The sequence below is a fragment of the Kogia breviceps genome, chromosome 3 (genome assembly GCF_026419965.1).
Source record: "Kogia breviceps isolate mKogBre1 chromosome 3, mKogBre1 haplotype 1, whole genome shotgun sequence".
Lineage (NCBI taxonomy): Eukaryota > Metazoa > Chordata > Mammalia > Artiodactyla > Physeteridae > Kogia > Kogia breviceps.
This window is the reverse complement of record NC_081312.1, coordinates 65248764-65268073: the sequence shown is the minus strand read 5'-3', so window position 1 is coordinate 65268073 and position 19310 is coordinate 65248764. Positions and strand designations below refer to the sequence as shown.

Below are 19310 nucleotides of genomic sequence, written 5' to 3'. Positions count from 1 at the left end.
GGACTACAGGCAGCACCCAGAAGCTGGAAGAAGAAAGGAATGAATTCTTCCCTAAAGCCTCAAGAAGGAGCGTGACCCTGCCAACACTTTGATTTCAACCTGGAGAAAATTATTTTTTTATCTTTTAAAAAATATACTTGAATGAAGGTGAGCTGAGCCTGGGCAGGTAACTGTAGCCCCTGAGCCACTACACACCAACAAAGACCCAGGCTTTGTAGCCCAGCTCTGTTGCTGCAAGTCCCAGTGGACACGTATGACAAACATTCCTGGCAAGTAATTTGGTCGATAAATCGAGGTTCAAGGAATAAAAGGAAAATAAGACTTTCCATCCTCACATATTGCATGGGCAACTTCAAGGATTCTTAGTGAAGAGAATATTGTTGTTAAGGACAAGGAGAAAATATCATGATTATAAATGTTAACTGACTAGACAGAATAGACAAGTGAAAGATCTGTAGCAGATGTTCTTGTGTTAAAGAAGAGTGACTATTTTCAGAGGACCACCAATAAAGCAACACTGAAGAGAAATATAAGAATATGAATTTAACAATGAAATCAATCACAAGCATCCAGTAGGTGTTTCAATCATACTGTAAGTGAATTCAGCTGGATTTGGAGGATTCTGCAGTAACTTTTGAAACACTGAAGGAAGTGACAGATACTTAGGGCTCAAATTTCACAGTTGATCTCTGAGAAGTATAGATGACAGTTCCTACATCCCAGGATTGTTGGGAGGATTAAATGAGATAAACACGTAAGAACCTCTGGCCATCACCTGTCCTTAGGAGGCCAGAGCATACATAGCACCCTCACCCTCTTCCTCTTCTTTCTTCTCCTCCTCTTCCACCATGAGCCACAGGCCCTCAAAGGTCTAGCTCCACCTACCCCTGTGATTTCATTTCCACCCAACTTTCCTCCCACTGATTATGCTTCAGATTCACTGACCTTCTTTCTGTCCCTTGAACACACCCTACTTGCTCTCACTTGAGGGCTTCTGATCAAGCTGGAAAGCTCTCGCTCCAGATCTTGGCATGGAGGATTCCCTCTCTTTATTCAGGTCTGAGGTCAAATGCCATCTTCTCAAAGATGCTTTCAACAACTGCCACATTAAATCCCTCCCAGTAGTTTATCCTCAATCACAGCATCCTATTTTATTTTCTTTATAACACTGAATTTCTGGAATGACCTTATGGATCTAAGTCCTGTCTCTTCCCACTAGTGACAAAAACCTTGTCTGTCATATTTCTTGCTTCTCACTTAGCACCTAGAACAGTACTTGGTACAGAGCAGTGGCAGTAAATAAATACCTGATGCAGTTAATCATTATCAGTGTATAGAGTATGTACACACAGTTATTCTAGGTATAGATATTGTGTGTGTGTGTGTGTGTGTGTGTGTGTGTGTGTGTGTGTGTGTGTGAGAGAGAGAGAGAGAGAGAGAAAGAGAAAGAGAGATGGAGACAGAGAGAGACAGAAGCAGAAAGAGAGAATGTAAATGAGTTGAGGAAAAGAATAAGCACCAAGTCACATGCATCAGTTTAAACCCAACTTTGCCACTTAAACCACATGATGGTAGGTAAAATAACTAGGCTTTCTATGCTGTTTCCTGTCCGTCATTGAAGGGTGATAGGGATCTCTCTAGTATTAGGAGAATTCAATGAAATGCTCCAAGTCAAGCACTTAACATAATGCTGGATATAACATACTAAGCTCTTAATAACTATTAACATGTATTTCCTGTCAAACAAAATTATTATCCCTTGGTACATAATGTAATACCCCACGCATCCTTAGCAAGCTATCATGACTATAGCAGCATAATCTTTAAAAAAAACAAAACCATATTCTAGGATATCCAGTTATAATAATGAAGAGTCACCAGGGCCCTGACATTTGCCAAAGTTGAAGGTCATATCTAGTCTAATGTTAAAAATTCTTCAGAGGGGGAGGAGATCAAGATGGCAGGGCAGAATGACATGTAGCTCACCTCCCTCCACAAACACATCAAAAATACATCTACATGTGGAAGAATTCTCACAGAATACCAACTGAAAGCTGGCAGGAGATCTCTTATACAACTAAAACTATAAGAAAGATAGCAATGTAACCAAGTAGGACAAAAAGAAAAAAAAAGGAATTTGGACAGGATGTACACCCCTGGGAAGGCACTGTGAAAGAGGAAAGTTTCCCTCACCCTGGGAACCTCCTTCGCAGTGGCTGGGTGCTGAAACTCAAGCTTCAGCAGACAGACCCAGGGAGAGGACTCAGTTTGGCTGCATGAAGACAGCCCGAAAGGCCTGGAGTGTTGTCCAGGTCAACAGAATGGGTGTGTGCAGGATATACCTGAGTCTGCCATAGGAACCTCATTATCAGTATGCTCATGGTGGGGTGCAGCTTTGGCTTCAGTGGACTTTGGGAGCTCACCCTCATGGGAGGCAGGGTTGATGTCTGAACCGATTATCAATGCTCCCACAGTGGGGATAGGTCCAGGGTCTACACTAGGAGCAGCAGATTGTGAGTGCGCAAACCAGGTGGCAGGAGGTGTCACAGAGTTCCATGTCCCAGTGACAGCCCCTGGGGAGAAACACATAGTGGCTCCTTTCCCAGCAGGAGCACTCCAGTCCTGTCTATCTCACACCACAGTACACCTCAACCCGAACTGGATCTGGGGGTTTCTACTCCAACAACTGGGGAGCAGACCCTGCCCCTGACAGAGCTGTTACAGCCACATAGCAAAGAGGAATCCCTGCCCAACATCCAGTGTAGACTCCAGTCACCACAACACCAAACACACCCCTATCAAGGGGACAACAGCCACACACTGAGGAAAACCATGGCAGGCATCTATGCCAAAAATAGCCCTTGCACAAAAAATACTGGATTCACACAGTTCACACAGGGATATTTCCACATAAAAACAGCCCTTCAAGACCACTGCAGATAACTGTTCCTCCTAAATTCATAGAGTCAGAGAAATTTAAGTAAAATGAAACAGAGGAATTGCTCTCAATTAAAAGAACAAGAGAAATCCCTTGAAAGAACACTGAAACAGATCTCTCCAGTCTACCAGATCCTGAGTTCAAAAAAGATGTAATAAAAATGCTAAAGGAATTAACAGAGACTGTCAAAAGAAATGCAGATCACTGTAACAGGAACTAGAACCTATAAAGAGGAACCATTCAAAATTAGACAACTCAATTGCTGAGATAAAAACTGAGCTAAAGGCAATGAATAACAGCCTAAATAATGCAGAAGAACAAATAAGTGATCTGGAAGAAGAATAATGGAAATCACCCAATCAGAACAGCAGACAGAAAGACAAGTGAAAAAAAAAAGAAAAGAAAGCAAAATATGAGATCTATGGGATAACATAAAGCGTGTCAACCTATGCACAATAGGGGCTCCAGAAGAAGAAGAAAGAGAAAAGTAACCAAAGATGTATTTGAAGAAATAATGGCTGAAAACCTCCCTGATCTAAAGAAGGAAACAGATATCCAAGTACAGGAAGCACAGAGGCTCCCAAAGAAGAGGAACCCAAAGAGACCCACACCAAGATGTATCACAATTAAAATGGCAAAAATTAAAGGTAAAGAGAGGATTCTAAAGGCAGCAAGAGAAAAACAAAGAGTCAGTTACAAGGGAACCCCCATAAGGCTATCAGCTGATTTCTCTACAGAACCTTTTTCAGGCCAGAAGAGAGGAGCAAAATATATTCAAAGTGCTGAAAGGGAAAAACCTGAAACCAAGGATACTCTACCCAGCAAGGTTGTCACTTAGAATAGGAGAGATAAAGAATTTCTCAGAAAAGCAAAAACTAAAGGAATACAGCAATACTAAAACTGAAAGAAATAGTGAAAGTCCTTCTCTAAATAGAAAAGAAGCAAGAATCTATAGGAAAGGGAAAATCACAATACAAAAGGCAAATATTTAAAAGGACTGAAGATCACTTAAACAAGCTAGTACATAGACTTTAAACAAAAATCAAAAAGTTTCTGAAAGCAATTATAACTACAATGAACAGCAAAAGTATAAACATAAAGATGTAAAATAGGACATCAAGATCACAAAACATAGATGAGGGGAATAAGAAAATGTAAATCTTTTAGAATGTGTTGGGAACTTCCCTGGTGGTGCAGTGGTTAAGAATTCACCTGCCAATGCAGGGGACACGGGTTCGATCCCTGGTCCGGGAAGATCTCACATGCTACGGAGCAACTAAACCCATGCGCCACAACTACTGAAGCCTGAGCGCTCTAGGGCCTGCATGTCACAACTACTGAAGGCACGTGCTGTAACTACTGAAGCCTGCGTGTTCTAGGGCCTGTGTGTCACAACTACTGAGCCAGGGTGCTGCAACTACTGTAGCTCACACACCTAGAGCCTGTGCTCCACAACAAGACAAGCCACTGAAATGAGAAGTCCATGCACCACTATGATGAGTAGCCTCCACTCACCACAACTAGAGAAAGCCTGCACACAGCAATGAAGACCCAACACAGCCACAAAAAAAAAAAAAGTGTTTGAACTTATATGACTATCAGTCTAAAGCAAGTAGATATAGTTATTGGTTAACATACTTGAAAACCAGGCTAATCACAAATCAAAAATATGTAAAAGAGTCACAAAAAGAAAGAAACAAGCACAATTTTTTAAAAACCCATCAACCTACAAAATGGAAAAGCAAAAAAAAAGAACAAAGAAGAAATACAAAATCAAATGGAAAACAAGGTTTGAAATGGCAATAAATACATATCATAATTACTTTAAATGTCAATGGAATAATGCTCTAATCAAAAGACACAGAATGGCAGACTGGATAATAAAACAAGACCTACCTATGGGCTTCCCTGGTGGCACATTGGTTGAGAGTCCGCCTGCTGATGTGGGGGACGTGGGTTTGTGCCCCGGTCCAGGAGGATCCCATGTGCTGCAGAGCGGCTGGGCCCATGAGCCATGGCCACTAAGCCTGTGTGTCGGAGCCTGTGCTCCGCAATGGGAGAGGCCACAACAGTGAGAGGCCCGTGTACCACACACACAAAAAAAAACCCCACAAGACCTACCTAATTAAAATTCAGGAGAGGAAAAAAATATTCAGCAAACAATTCAGGTGAGTATCTCAAAACATTACTCTGCCTCACCACCATAAGTGATGCTGCCTCAGGCTCCCTGGTGCTATCATATTAAAATTTTCTAAGAACTAGTAAGAAAGAGTTTTAGCAAGATACCCAAGACAGTCTGACTTAAAGTGTGAATCCTTTGTGCCTACATGGACACACACACACACACACAGATGATTTTGGAACAATATTTGTGTTTGCATATGTATAACATTTTTGAAGATCTATTTCATAGCTTTTTGGAAATATTTCCCAAAGTAAGGGCAATATCACATTGGTTTTAAAATACGGTCCATCAGAAGAAAGTGTATGCTGTTACTTTAAATCTCATTCCAGAAGGTTAGTTGCGCTGTTCAGGAATTAAACCTCATCAGTTGCTTTCAGCTAAACATTTCGTCAAAAAATTCTCTATCCAGTGTTGTATAAAAGGAGACAAGGTTAGCACTCCCCTTGACAACAATGGAAGAGGCCCTTGGGCCTGACAACATGCATATGGTTAAGGCATTTCCACCTACTTCGTGGCATCTAACCATTGTTTTTTATCCAAATTGGAAGGGAAGAGGTAAAATTGTCACTATTTGTAGATGACATGATACTATATATAGAAAACTCTAAGGACTTCACACAAAAACTACTAGATCTAATAAATTAATTCAGCAAAGTAGGATACAGGATTAACATTCAGAAATCAGTGCATTTATTTACACTAACAATGAAATATCAGAAAGAGAACATAAAAAAAATACCTTTTAAAATCTCACTAAAAAAATAAAATACCTAGGAATAAACCTTACCAAGGAGGTGAAAGACTTATTTGCTGAGAACTATAAAAACATTAATAAAGTAAATTAAAGAGGATTTAAAGAAATGGAAAGATATCTCATGTTCTTGGGAAGAGTTAACATTGTTAAAATGGCAATACTGCCCAAAGCAATCTACAGATTTAATGCCACCCCTATCAAATTATCCATGACATTTTTCACAGAACTAGAACAAATAATCCTAAACTTTATATAGAACCATAAAAAACCCAGAAATGCCAAAGCAATCCCAAGGGGGAAAAAAAAAACAACAACAAAGCAGGAGGCATAAATCTCCCAGACTTCAGACAATACTACAAAGCTACAGTAATCAAAACAGTGTGTTATTGGTACCAAAAACAGACATACGGATAAGTGGAACAGAACAGAGAGACCAGAAACAAACCCACACACCTCCAGTCAATTGTTCTTTGACAAAGGAGGCAAGAATATAAAATGGGAAAAAGGTCTCTTCAGCAGGTGGTGCTGGGAAAGTTGGACAGCTGCATGTAAATCAATGAAGTTAGAACACACCCTCACACCATGCACAAAAATAAACTCAAAATGGCTTAAAGACTTAAATATAAGACCTGACACTATAAAACTCCCAGAAGAGAGAATAGGCGAAACATTCTCTGACGTAAATTGTACCAATGTTTTCTTAGGTCCGTCTCCCAAGGCAATAGAAATAAAAACAGAAATAAGCAAATGGACCCAATCAAACTTACAAGCTTTTGCACAGCAAAGGAAACCATAAGACAACCAAAAAGACAACCTATGGAATGGGAGAAAATATTTGTAAATGATGTGCCCAACAAGGACTTAATCTCCAAAATAAAAAAAACAGCTCATACAGCTCAACAACAAAAGAAACAAACCCAATCAAAAAAAATGGGCAAAAGACCTTAATAAACATTTCTCCAAAGCAGACATACAGATAGCCAGTAGGTACATTAAAAGATGCTCAACATCACTAACTACTAGAAAAATGCAAATCAAAACTACAATGAGGTACCACTTCACAAAGGTCAGAATGGCCATCATTTAAAAGTCTACAAATAACAAATGCTAGAGAGGGTGTGGAGAAAAAGGAATCCTCCTACACTGTTGGTGGGAATGTAAGTTGGTAGAGCTACTATGGAAAACAGTATGGAGGTTCCTCAGAAAACTAAAAACAGAGGTACCATATTATCCAACAATCCCATTTCTGGACATATACCCAAACAAAACTATAATTCAAAAAGATACATGCACCCCAGTGTTCATAACAGCACTATTCACAATAGCCAAGATGTGGAAACAACCTAAATGTCCACTGACAGATGAATGGATAAAGAAGATGTGGTACATACATACAATGGCTTACTACTCAGCCATAAAAAAGAATGAAATAATGCCATTTGCAGCAACATGGATACAACAACAGATTATCATATTAAGTGAAGTAAGACAGAAAGAGAAAGACAAATACCATATGATATCACTTATATGTGGAATCTAAAATATGGCACAAATGAACTTATCTACAAAACAGAAACAGACTCACACACATAGAGAACAGACTTGTGGTTGCCAAGGGGAAGGGAGAGAGATGGACTGGGAGTTTGGTAGTTAGTAGATGCAAACTATTACATTTAGAATAGATAAACAACAAGGTCCTACTATATAGCACAAGGAACTGTAACCAGTCTCCTGGGATAAAGCATAATGGAAAAGAGTATTAAAGAAAGAATGCTGCTTCCATGTCTTGGCTATTATAAACAGTACTGCAATGAACACTGGGGTGCATGTATCCTTTTGGACCATGTTTTTCTCCGGATATATGCCCAGGAGTAGGATTGCAGGATCATATGGTAGCTCTATTTTTAGTTTCTTAAGGAACCTCCATACTGTTTTCCATAGTGACTGCACAAGTTTACATTCCCACCAACAATATAGGAGGGTTCCCTTCTCTCCACACCCTCTCCAGCATTTATTGTTTGTGGATTTTTTGATGATAACCATTCTGACAGTTGTGAGGTGACATCTCACTGTAGTTTTAATTTGCATTTCTCTAATAATTAGCAATGTTGAACATCTTTTCATGTGCCTCTTGTCTATCTGTATGTCTTCTCTGGAGAAATGTCTGTTTAGGTCATGGAAGCAACCTAAATGTCCAATGACAGAAGAATGGATAAAGAAGATGTGGTACCTATATACAATGGAATATTACTCAGCCATTAAAAAGAATAAAATAATGCCATTTGCAGCAACATGATGGACCTAGAGATTGTCATACTGAGTAAAGTCAGACAGAGAGAGAGAAATATCACTTATGTGTGGAATTTTTAAAAAATGAAACAAATGAACTTATTTACAAAACAGAAACAGACTCATAGACATAGAGAATGAACTTATGGTTATGGGGGGATGGGTGGGGGGTAGAGATAGTTAGGGAGTTGGGATTGACATGTACACACTGCTATATTTAAAGTGGATAACTAGGGGACTTCCTAGTGGTGCTGTGATTAAGGATCCGCCTGCCATTGCAGGGGACACGGGTTCAAGCCCTGGTCCAAGAAGATCTTACATGCTGTGGAGCAACTAAGCCTGTGTGCCACAACTACTGAGCCCGTGTGCCACAACTACTGAAGCCCGCACACACAGAGCCCGTGCTCCCCAACAAGAGAAGCCACTGCAATGAGAAGCCCGCGCACCCCCGCTCACCGCAACTAGAGAAAGCCCACGCACAGAAATGAAGACCAAACGCAACCAAAAATAATTAATTAATTTTAAAAATGGTATTAAAAATAAATAAATAAATAAAATGGATAACCAACAAGGACCTACTGTATAGGACAGGGAACTCTGCTCAGTATTATGTTACAACCTAAATGGGAAAAGTATTTGAAAAAGAATAGATACATGTATATGTATAACTGAATCACTTTGCTGTACACCTGAAACTAACAACATTGTTAATCAACTATACTCCAATATAAAATAAAAATTTTTTAAAAAAGAATGTATATGTGTATAACTGAGTCACTTTGCTGTGCAGCAGAAATTAGTACAACATTGTAAATCAACTATACTTCAATAAAAATAATAAAATAAGTCTCTGTTCCAGAAGCAGCTACTACAAGCTCTTTAGTTATCTCTTTCTCATCAATTTCAGACATTTTGCTAAGATAATGGATGTTCAAATTGTGTTTTCATTAGTGAAAGTAATCATATCCAATATATATGCAGTAGCTAAATTATTTTAGAGATATTTCCACCCCTAAAATGAATAGGGTTTAAGAATTTGGAACTATGCTGTCCAATACGGTAGCCACAAGACACTGGGCTATTTAGCATATGAAATATTGCTAGTTCAACATGTTAAAATGATAATATTTTGGATAAACCAGGTCATATAAAATATATTATTCAAATTATATTGTTTTTCATTTTTAAATATGGCTCACATTATACGTTGCCACTGGACATCACTGGTCTAAAGACCCTTTAATTGTGCTGATGATGGTGCTCTGGGTTTGATCTTTAAATAGTCTTTGGTCTTGTCACTGATTCAGTAGATTCCATGCTTCCACCATAACTGACAGGGTTAGCTGAATCCTGTCCCTGGAATAGTGACTCATTTGACTCAGGCATCATGCCGTACAACTGTATGCTGGCCTTTGCCGCTGCAGGCTCGCCCCCGCACTCCGTGCCCCTCCCTCCCCCCAGCCTGTGCCAGAGCCCCCGAATCAACTGCTCCTTTAACCCTGTCCTGTCTGAGCGAACGGCAGACGCCCTCTGACGACCTACGCGCAGAGGCGGGGCCAAGTCCAAAGCTGAACCCCAGGAGCTATGCAAACAAAGAGGAGAAGGGGAGGTCTCTCCCAGCAGCCTCAGAAGCAGTGGATTAAAGCTCCACAATCAACTTGAAGTGCCCTGCATCTGTGGAATACCTGAATAGACAGCAAATCATCCCAAGTTGAGGAGGTGGATTTTGGGAGCAAGATATATTATTATTTTCCCCTTTTTCTCTTTTTGTGAGTGTGTATGTGTGTGCTGCTGTATGAGATTTTGTCTGTATAGCTTTGCTTTCACCATTTGTCCTAGGGTTCTAACCGAACCATTTTTGTTTGTTTGTTTTAATAAAATTTTTCTTCTTAATAATTATTTTTTATTTTAATAACTTTATTTTATCCTACTTTATTTTATCTTCTTTCCTTCTTTCTTCCCTCCTTTTGTCCTTCCTTTCTTCCTGTCTTCTTCCCTTTCTTTGTTCCTTCCTTCCATCTCCCTTCCTTTCTTCCTTCCTTGCTTTCTTCCTTCCTTCCTTTCTTTCCTTTCTATTTTTTCTCTCTTTTATTCTGAGCCATGTGGATTAAAGGCTCTTGGTGCTCCAGCCAGGCATCAGGGCTGTGTCTCTGAGGTGGGAGAACCAACTTCAGGACACTGGTCCACAAGAGACCTCCCAGCTCCACGTAATATCAAACAGCAAAAATCTCCCAGAATCTCCATCTCAACACCAAGACCCAGCTTCACTCAACGACCAGCAACCTACAGTGCTGGACACCCTATGCCCAACAAATAGCAAGACAAGACTACAGCCCCATCCGGCTACTGACATCTGAAAACACACCACCAGACGTGGACCTGCCCACCAGAAAGACAAGATCCAGCCTTATCCACCAGAACACAGGCACTAGTCCCCCCAACCAGGAAACCTACTCAACCCACTGAACCAACCTTAGCCACTGGGGACAGACACCAAAAACAATAGGAACGACGAACCTGCAGCCTGCAAAAAGGAGACCCCAAACACAGTAAGCAAAATGAAAAGACAGAAAAACACACAGCAGATGAAGGAGCAAGGTAAAAACCCACCAGACCTAACAAATGAAGAGGAAATCGGCAGTCTACCTGAAAAAGAATTCAGAATAATAATAGTAAAGATGATCCAAAATCTTGGAAATAGAATAGACAAATTGCAAGAAACAGTTAACAAGGACCTAGAAGAAATAAAGAGGAAGCAAGCAACGATGAGCAACACAATAAATGAAATTAAAAATACTCTAGATGGGATCAATAGCAGAATAACTGAGGCAGAAGGACGGGTAAGTGACCTGGAAGATAAAATAGTGGAAATAACTACTGCAGAGCAGAAGAAAGAAAAAAGAATGAAAAGAACTGAGGACAGTCTCAGAGACCTCTGGGACAACATTAAATGCACCAACATTCAAATTATAGGGGTCCCAGAAGAAAAAGAGAAAAAGAAAGGGACTGAGAAAATATTTGAAGAGATTATAGTTGAAAACTTCCCTAATATAGAAAAGGAAATAGTTAATCAAGTCCAGGAAGCACAGAGAGTCCCATACAGGATAAATCCAAGGAGAAACATACCAAGACACATATCAAACTATCAAAAATTAAATAAAGAAAACATATTAAAAGCAGCAAGGGAAAAACAGCAAATAACACACAAGGAAATCCCCATAAGGTTAACATCTGATCTTTCAGCAGAAACTCTGCAAGCCAGAAGGGAGTGGCAGGACATATTTAAAGTGATGAAGGAGAAAAACCTACAACCAAGATTACTCTACCCAGCAAGGATCTCATTCAGATTTGAGGGAGAAATTAAAACCTTTAGAGACAAGCAAAAACTGAGAGAGTTCAGCACCACCAAACCAGCTTTACAACAAATGCTAAAGGAACTTCTCTAGGCAAGAAACACAAGAAAAGGAAAAGACCTACAATGACAAACCCAAAACAATTAAGAAAATGGTAATAGGAACATACATATCGATAATTACCTTAAATGTAAATGGATTAAATGCTCCCACCAAAAGACACAGACTGGCTGAATGGATACAAAAACAAGACCCATATATATGCTGTCTACAAGAGACCGACTTCAGACCTAGGGACACTTACAGACTGAAAGTGAGGAGATGGAAAAAGATATTCCATGCAAATGGAAATCAGAAGAAAGCTGGAGTAGCAATTCTCATATCAGACAAAATAGACTTTAAAATAAAAACTATTACAAGATACAAAGAAGGATACTACATAATGATCAAGGGATCAATCCATGAAGAAGATATAACAATTGTAAATATTTAGGCACCCAACATAGGAGCACCTCAATACATAAGGCAAATACTAACAGCCTTAAAAGGGGAAATCGACAGTAACACAATCATAGTAGGGGACTTTAACATCCCACTTTCACCAATGGACAGATGATCCAAAATGAAAATAAATAAGGAAACACAAGCTTTAAATGATACATTATACAAGATGGACTTAATTGATATTTATAGGACATTCCATCCAAAAACAACAGAATACACATTTTTCTCAAGTGCTCATGGAACATTCTCCAGGATAGATCATATCTTGGGTCACAAATCTAGCTTTGGTAAATTTAAGAAAATTGAAATCGTATCAAGTATCTTTTCCGACCACAATGCTATGAGACTAGATGTCAATTACAAGAAAAGATCAGTAAAAAGACAAATACATGGAGGCTAAACAATACACTACTTAATAACGAAGTGATCACTGAAGAAATCAAAGAGGAAATCAAAAAATACTTAGAAACAAATGACAATGGAGACACAACGACCCAAAACCTATGAGGTGCAGCAAAAGCAGTTCTAAGAGGGAAGTTTACAGCAATACAATCCTACCTTAAGAAACAGGAAACATCTCGAATAAACAACCTAACTTTGCACATAAAGCAATTAGAGAAAGAAGAACAACCCCCCCCCCACCAAATTTAGCAGAAGGAAAGAAACCATAAAGATCAGATCAGAAATAAATGAAAAAGCAATGAAGGAAATGATAGCAAAGATCAATAAAACTAAAAAAAAATTTTTTTGGCTGTGTGGGGTCTTTGTTGCTGTGCTTGCGCTTTCTCTAGTTGTGACAAGCAGGCGCTACTCTTCGTTGCAGTCTGCGAGCTTCTCATTGCGGTGGCTTCTCTTGTTGTGGAGCACGGGCTCTAGGCGTGCAGGCTTCAGTAGTTGTGGCTCGCAGGCTCTTGAACACAGGCTCAGTAGTTGTGGCGCCCAGGCTTCGTTGCTCCACGGCATGTGGGATCTTCCTGGACCAGAGATCAAACCCGTGTTGCCTGCATTGGCAGGCGGATTCGTAACCACTGGGCCACCAGGGAAACCCCAGAATTCGGATTTTAGAAGGCTGGTAGGGGAGAAAGAAAAAGAAAGAAAGAAATTCTGGAGAGAAAGAAGAGCATGAAAGAAGGAATGCCTTGGCAATGAGCATGGCAAGTGCCCAGACCCTAAGGACTTCATCCTGGCTGGAAGAGTGTTGAGCTGTGGAGTAACATTAGGAAGTGGGGGTTGGTGGGGAGTGGAGCCAGATTCCAGTCTAAAGAGTTTGCCAACACCAGGTCTCTCAGCCAACACCTCATCTGTGGCTCCTGGATGCCGGTATCTCAGAGCCATGCACGGACCAGAAACTTAATCACTAAGCCTCTGAAATTAGGTTATTGCAGACACCTGACCTCATCTTCCCTCATCCTTAAGTTTTTCATCGTCTCCTTGCCCCCAACGTGAGGAATTAATTATAAGACTATCAAAATTCCAGCAGGATGAATTCTCAGCCTTCACACGTCTTCCATATCCAAGTCAGGGCCCCGATAGGGAAGGAATAGACTTGGAATGGGGCTCTCTGGGTAGACAGGCTTAACAATTTTAAGCCCCCAATTTCCCAGAATCCTTTGGCCTGTAAAAGCAGCTCATTTCCTTTATTAGAGGATAACAATTACCCCTTGTTTGAAGATAATGCATGATCTTCTGTGGCGGCAGGTACCTTATAGGACAATGTTTGCCCTCCTCAGGATCTGCCCCATCCTGGACCAAGACTGGGGTCAAATGTGAGCATGGTCCAATGGGACAAGTCCAGGCCTGCGAAGGGATTATACACTGAAGGAGCTGCTGGAGCTAACCAAGATATACCAACAGGAAGGGGTAGAATTTGCCTGGACACGGATCTTGAAGGTCTTGAATCAAGGGGAGTAGAAAATAAAGCTGGATAATCATCAGTATGGGGGGACTCTTCCATGACACAAGACTTAACATCCTGATAAGGCCCCAGGGCTTTTCCTAATTCCCTGTTAGGATAGCTCTTAGAAGCCTGACCCACTTAAATGAAGAAGAGATACAAGAGCTACTGTGGCAGAGTATGGAGGGAGGATTAAAAGGCTCGGAGGAATGGCCAAGCTGGAATGGATTTATTACAATCCATATGCCAGAAAACCCTCTATATTCCTTGGGAGAACCCAGAGGTCATTCTGGTTATCATGACAATATGAAGTGTGCTGGGGAGGGAGTGTCACTGGCGTAATTAAGAAGCTTCATAATTGCTGTCCTCTGTAAACTGTCCTCTATAGGTAGAAGGTGCTGCTTCAATACTGGACTTCTTACAAGCTATGGGGATCACAGAAGCCCAAAATAGCAGAGGCCTCATGGCAGCACTTACTTGCCAGAAGCTAGGTGGTCATGATTACCACCATGGGCAGCAAAGTCAGAATGGTAGCCAGTGGCAGCTGACCTTCAGGGTGCTATAGGACATGGTGTCCACAGAAGCAAGATATATAAATAGCCAAGAGATTATTGCTTAATAATATTCAGCAATACCAAGAATGTATGAGCAAAAGGCCACGATCAGCTGTCCCAGTAGAAAGTCATGATCCTTTGCCCAATTTCCAAACCCAAGTCAGTTCTCAGCTCCTGAATCCAATGATTGAAAGAGAGGAGACAGAAAAATTGGGGACAATCTGAGCATCCAAATAATGACAGTAAGGGATTGTAACATGAAATAAAGTAAAACCCCATAGGGGCTACCATGATATAAATAAATAAGGGAGAAGGGAAAGCTCTTTCTTGCAGTAGAAAGCCAATAGAAGGAATAATGAAATCAGAAACCACCATTCAACAAGCACCTTGACTCAGGCAAGAATAACCAATGATAGCTAAAACAGTGCATGAAAATTTGGTAAGAAAATAGGAGATAATATTCATATACTCTCAAGTATCACCCCCACCAGATACTTATTAATCTCAGAATGTAAACTAGTAATGATGGTAACCTGGCAGGTACCATTTTAGCCAAATCATCAAACTTAACGTCGCCAGGATGTTCAGTAGTAGTTCTGCCCAAAATGTGTAATTTGAATCTGATCCTGAGGCAAACAAACCCACATTGAAGGGCACGCTACAATATAATCGGGCTGTACTCTTCAAAAATGTCAATTTCATGAAATACAAAGACAGACTTGGCAACTGTTGTAGATCAGTGGAGACCAAAGAAATACGACAGCTGAGAGCAATCCTTGACCCTGGATATTCTTTTAATATAAAGGATGTTATTGAGACAATTGGTAAAATCTGAGTAAGGTCTATAGTTTAGCTAATAGTATTATATCAATGTGAATTTGGGGGGTTTGATTATTACACTATGGCTATTTAAGAGAATTCCTTGTTTTTAGAAAATACGCACTGAAGTGTTTAGAAATAAAGGGGAATCATGCTGCAAATTAGCCTTAAACAGTTCGGAAAAAAGTACGTGTATGTATGTATATACATACATACTACACACACACATCGAGCCACCAATCCATCCATCTACAGAGAATAGGATACAGCAAATGTAGTAAAATGTTAACATATGAGGGATCTGGGTAAAAGATATCCAGGAATTCTTTGTACTGTTCTTGCAACTTTTAAGTTTTAAATAATGTAAAGATTAAATATAGAGAGAGGAAAGGAAGCTTCAATACCACAAGTGTATATAGCAATGATTCCCAGAGTAGTCCCTGCCTGTGGTCATTATTCCAAATAACCATATATTGGGGGAAAGTACAAGGTGACACTGATAACCAGAAAACCAAAGCACCACTCTGACCTCCTGTTAGAACAGAGGTACTTGATACCAGGTAATACCTGGATTTCTGAACCAATCCTACCCATTTCACAGTGGGTCTACTGGGTCCACTCAGCTTTCTAGTGGTCATTTCTCCAGTTCCTGAATGCATAAATGGAACAGACATATTTAATCACTTATTAAACTCTTGCATTGGACATTGGTTCCTTAAACAGTAGCGTAGAAGAACTGTAGAGGAAAGGTCACATGAGAGCTCATGAAACTACCTCGACCTTTAGTCTAAATAATAAAAACCAAATTGCTTCCCAAGGGAATGAGAGAGATTAGGCCCACTCTTGGACTTAAATAATGCGGTGGCAATGGTCTGTATCCCCATTTATATTCTCATTTAATTTGTCTCCATGGCCCCTTACAAAAACCCGGTGAATCATGGTGGATAGCAATGGACTAGCAAAAACTTAACCAAGTAGTAGCCTCAGCTTTAGTTATTGTGCCAGATGTGGTTATCCTTACTAGAGATTAACACAGGCTATAGAATGTGGTCTTTAGCTCTTGATCTGGCAAATGCATTCTCTCCCATGCCTATCAGGAGGGAAGATCAGAAGCAGGTTGCATTGCCATGTGATGGACAACAAGGTACATTCAAGATCTTGTCCCAGATTATTACTTCTTTGTCACATTATAGTCCCCAAAGCAACTAAGAACATCACATTGATCTACTATACTGATGATATCGTGTTATCAGGCATTTGTGATGTCTTTATAAGGGCTCCACAGAGTGGGAGATAAATCCTACAAAGATTCAGAGGCCTTCTACTATAGTTTTTGGGTCCAATGCTCTGGAGCATTCCAGAATATTAACTCCAAAGTAAGGGCAATTTATTATACCTTGTACCTCCTACCACTAAAAGAAAAACACACAGTGCTTGATGGGCCCCTTTGGACTTTGTGGGTAGTATCATGAAGTCCAGGGCTGTGGGACAAGTATTCTTGGGAACACTGCTCTGACTCATTTATCAGATGATTTTGAAGGCTTTCATTTCCGAATTGGGCCTAGAGTAAGAAAGGGATCAGTGGCAGGTTTAAACCATAGTATAAGCAACCTGCCACTTGGGCCATACTATTAAGGCAGATTCAATAGTACTAGAGGTAGAAAAAGGTGTCTTGCGAAATGTCAGGCAAGCTATGAGAGTCACAGCACAGATCATCAGGGTTCTGCATGTATAGGGCGTACAGGGAATTAATTATACACCATTTGAGAAATAGCTCCTGGCATGTTAGAGATGGAACATCTTATCATGGGCAAGTAAGTAGCCGTGTACTATAAATGCCCATCATGACCCACATACGCTGAGAAACAATCCACCTATGAATAAAGTGGCACATCTGGGATCAGCCTCAAGCAGGTGCAGAGGTCGCAAATAAGCTGCAAGAACAGGTAGCCCAGATTCCCAGCACACCCATCCCTACTGCACTGAAGTCTTTGCCTTGGCTCACACCTGTGACCTTATGGGGCCATTCCCTATGATCAGCTGACAAACAAAAGAAAAGGAAAACCTGAGTTGATTCTTGGGCTCAGACCCCTCTGGGGTGAGAATTTGGGTCATCCCATCAAACAAGTCACCTAGACAAGCAGAAATGGTAGCTGAGGGCGAGAAGAATCTAGGATCAATGGTAAAGGTTGGATATGAGTATTAATTGTGACTTCAGGACCAGCTTGCCGCTAACTCTCCTCTTGTATGTCTTCCTAGAAACTAATCAACCAGAATCCCAGAGAATCTATGCTTCAATTAAAAGTGAACCAGAACACGGTAGATTGTATTGATAGTTGATGCTGTCGGTGTCCCATCCAAATCTTTTTTTTTTTTTTTTACTGGGTTGTACATATTCTCTCAGCTGCTATGAGTGTTGGCTAATAATAGCTCCCAGGCACCCTGCTATGGAAACTTGCCCTCAGCTGAGAGAAACCACCTTGCCCAGAAGGCTACAAAGCCAACCTCCATACTCATCAACATTGCCAAAGAAAAAGAGAGTGTAAGATACAAAAGACAGTGTGATTTATACTCCAGACCATCTCTCCCACCATCCTCATGGATGGGCTACACTTTACCGGAAACTACATTCCTCGCTTTGCCTCTTTCCCTACCTTGTCGCACTCCCCTGTTCTTCTACAGATTTTTCTTCTGAAAACAACTCCTTAAATAAAATACATGCACCTGAATTCTTGTCTCAGGATCTTCTTCTAGAGTAGCCAACCTAAGACATCTGTGATACTGATATGACTCAAATTTGAAAATCTGTAGATGGAAGGATTTTTTTTTCAAATTTTCTTTGTATTTCTATTGTTTTTTAATTTTTAAATTTTATTTTATTTTTTATACAGCAGGTTCTTATTAGTTATCCATTTTATACACATCATTGTGTACATGTCAATCCCAATCTCCCACTTCATCACACCACCCCACCCCACCCCACCACTTTCCCCCTTTGGTGTCCATACGTTTGTACGTATGGGAATTTTTGCTACCAATTTTTGCTCAGATTTTACCTTAGTTAAGAAGTTAGCTGTTCAACAGCATTAGTTCATGATTTCTCCCAGGGCCAGTGTATATTTTTAATGAGCTTAAAAACAAAAGAAGCCAAAGATGAGGTGGAACTCAACTAACATGCCAGGATTGTCATGAAAGTCACATCCTCGTGTATATCTGTGAGGTGACGGTGAGGAAAGGATTGGAGAATAGGGTGGGGGAGATCGCATGCTCTCTCCACCCCATCCTCTCCATCACACCCCATCACTTCTATCTTGAAGCTCCAGTGAGTGTGTCCATCTCCTTATATTCAAGAGTTTCTAATAATATGACAAAAGCAGTGCTTTAGATCAACCTGAGAATGAACCAAAACGGACTGGAGCTGACCAAGATGAGGAGAAGGAAACCTGTGGAGAACCTGTTACAGAGATGAGTTAGATATGAGATGGTGAACGCCTACATTTTTATGGTGTCAGTGAATGGAAAGGAAGGAATAGAAATGATATTTATTTTACCCTGAAGGTTCTCAGGCTCCACCATCCTGTGGATTCAATTAACATTGAAGCAACATTAATACCCTAAGTTCCCTGGATCATCACTGCCACCTGCTGGTGTAAATCTCATCTTCCCCATTCATTCCTGGACCACCCAAAGGGACCCCTTAGGTGCCCCCATCCTTCTGCCTCAGCCTCCTCCTGGATGTAGGCTTCCTACACACCACAGGAGGATCCTGCCTCAACACTGTTGAACTGGAGGCTCCCTGAGTGCTGACTGCTGTTCCCAAGGCTTCAAAACTCTTGAAGTGACAGTCTCTGCTCTTTGACTGCCAGCTGAAAGTAGGCCAGAGCCACACTGGGCTTGAGCAGTGCTGAGGAGACGAACACTGTCCCCACCCATTTGTTCTTTGTGGAGACTTATGGCACACAGAGCCCCAATGAAGAGTTTCTTTAGAGTAGTTGATAATGTTGATTATATGCCACCGTC

The 19310-nt window shown here is 40.6% G+C and overlaps 1 non-coding gene across 1 annotated transcript; it reads left to right on the top strand.

Annotated features, from left to right (window-relative positions):
• The first annotated feature begins 5531 nt into the window (after positions 1–5531).
• Positions 5532–5657, top strand: LOC131754196 (U6atac minor spliceosomal RNA). Its single transcript, XR_009335227.1, has one exon. It is a non-coding gene; the product is annotated as a U6atac minor spliceosomal RNA (small nuclear RNA).
• The last annotated feature ends 13653 nt before the right edge of the window (positions 5658–19310 follow it).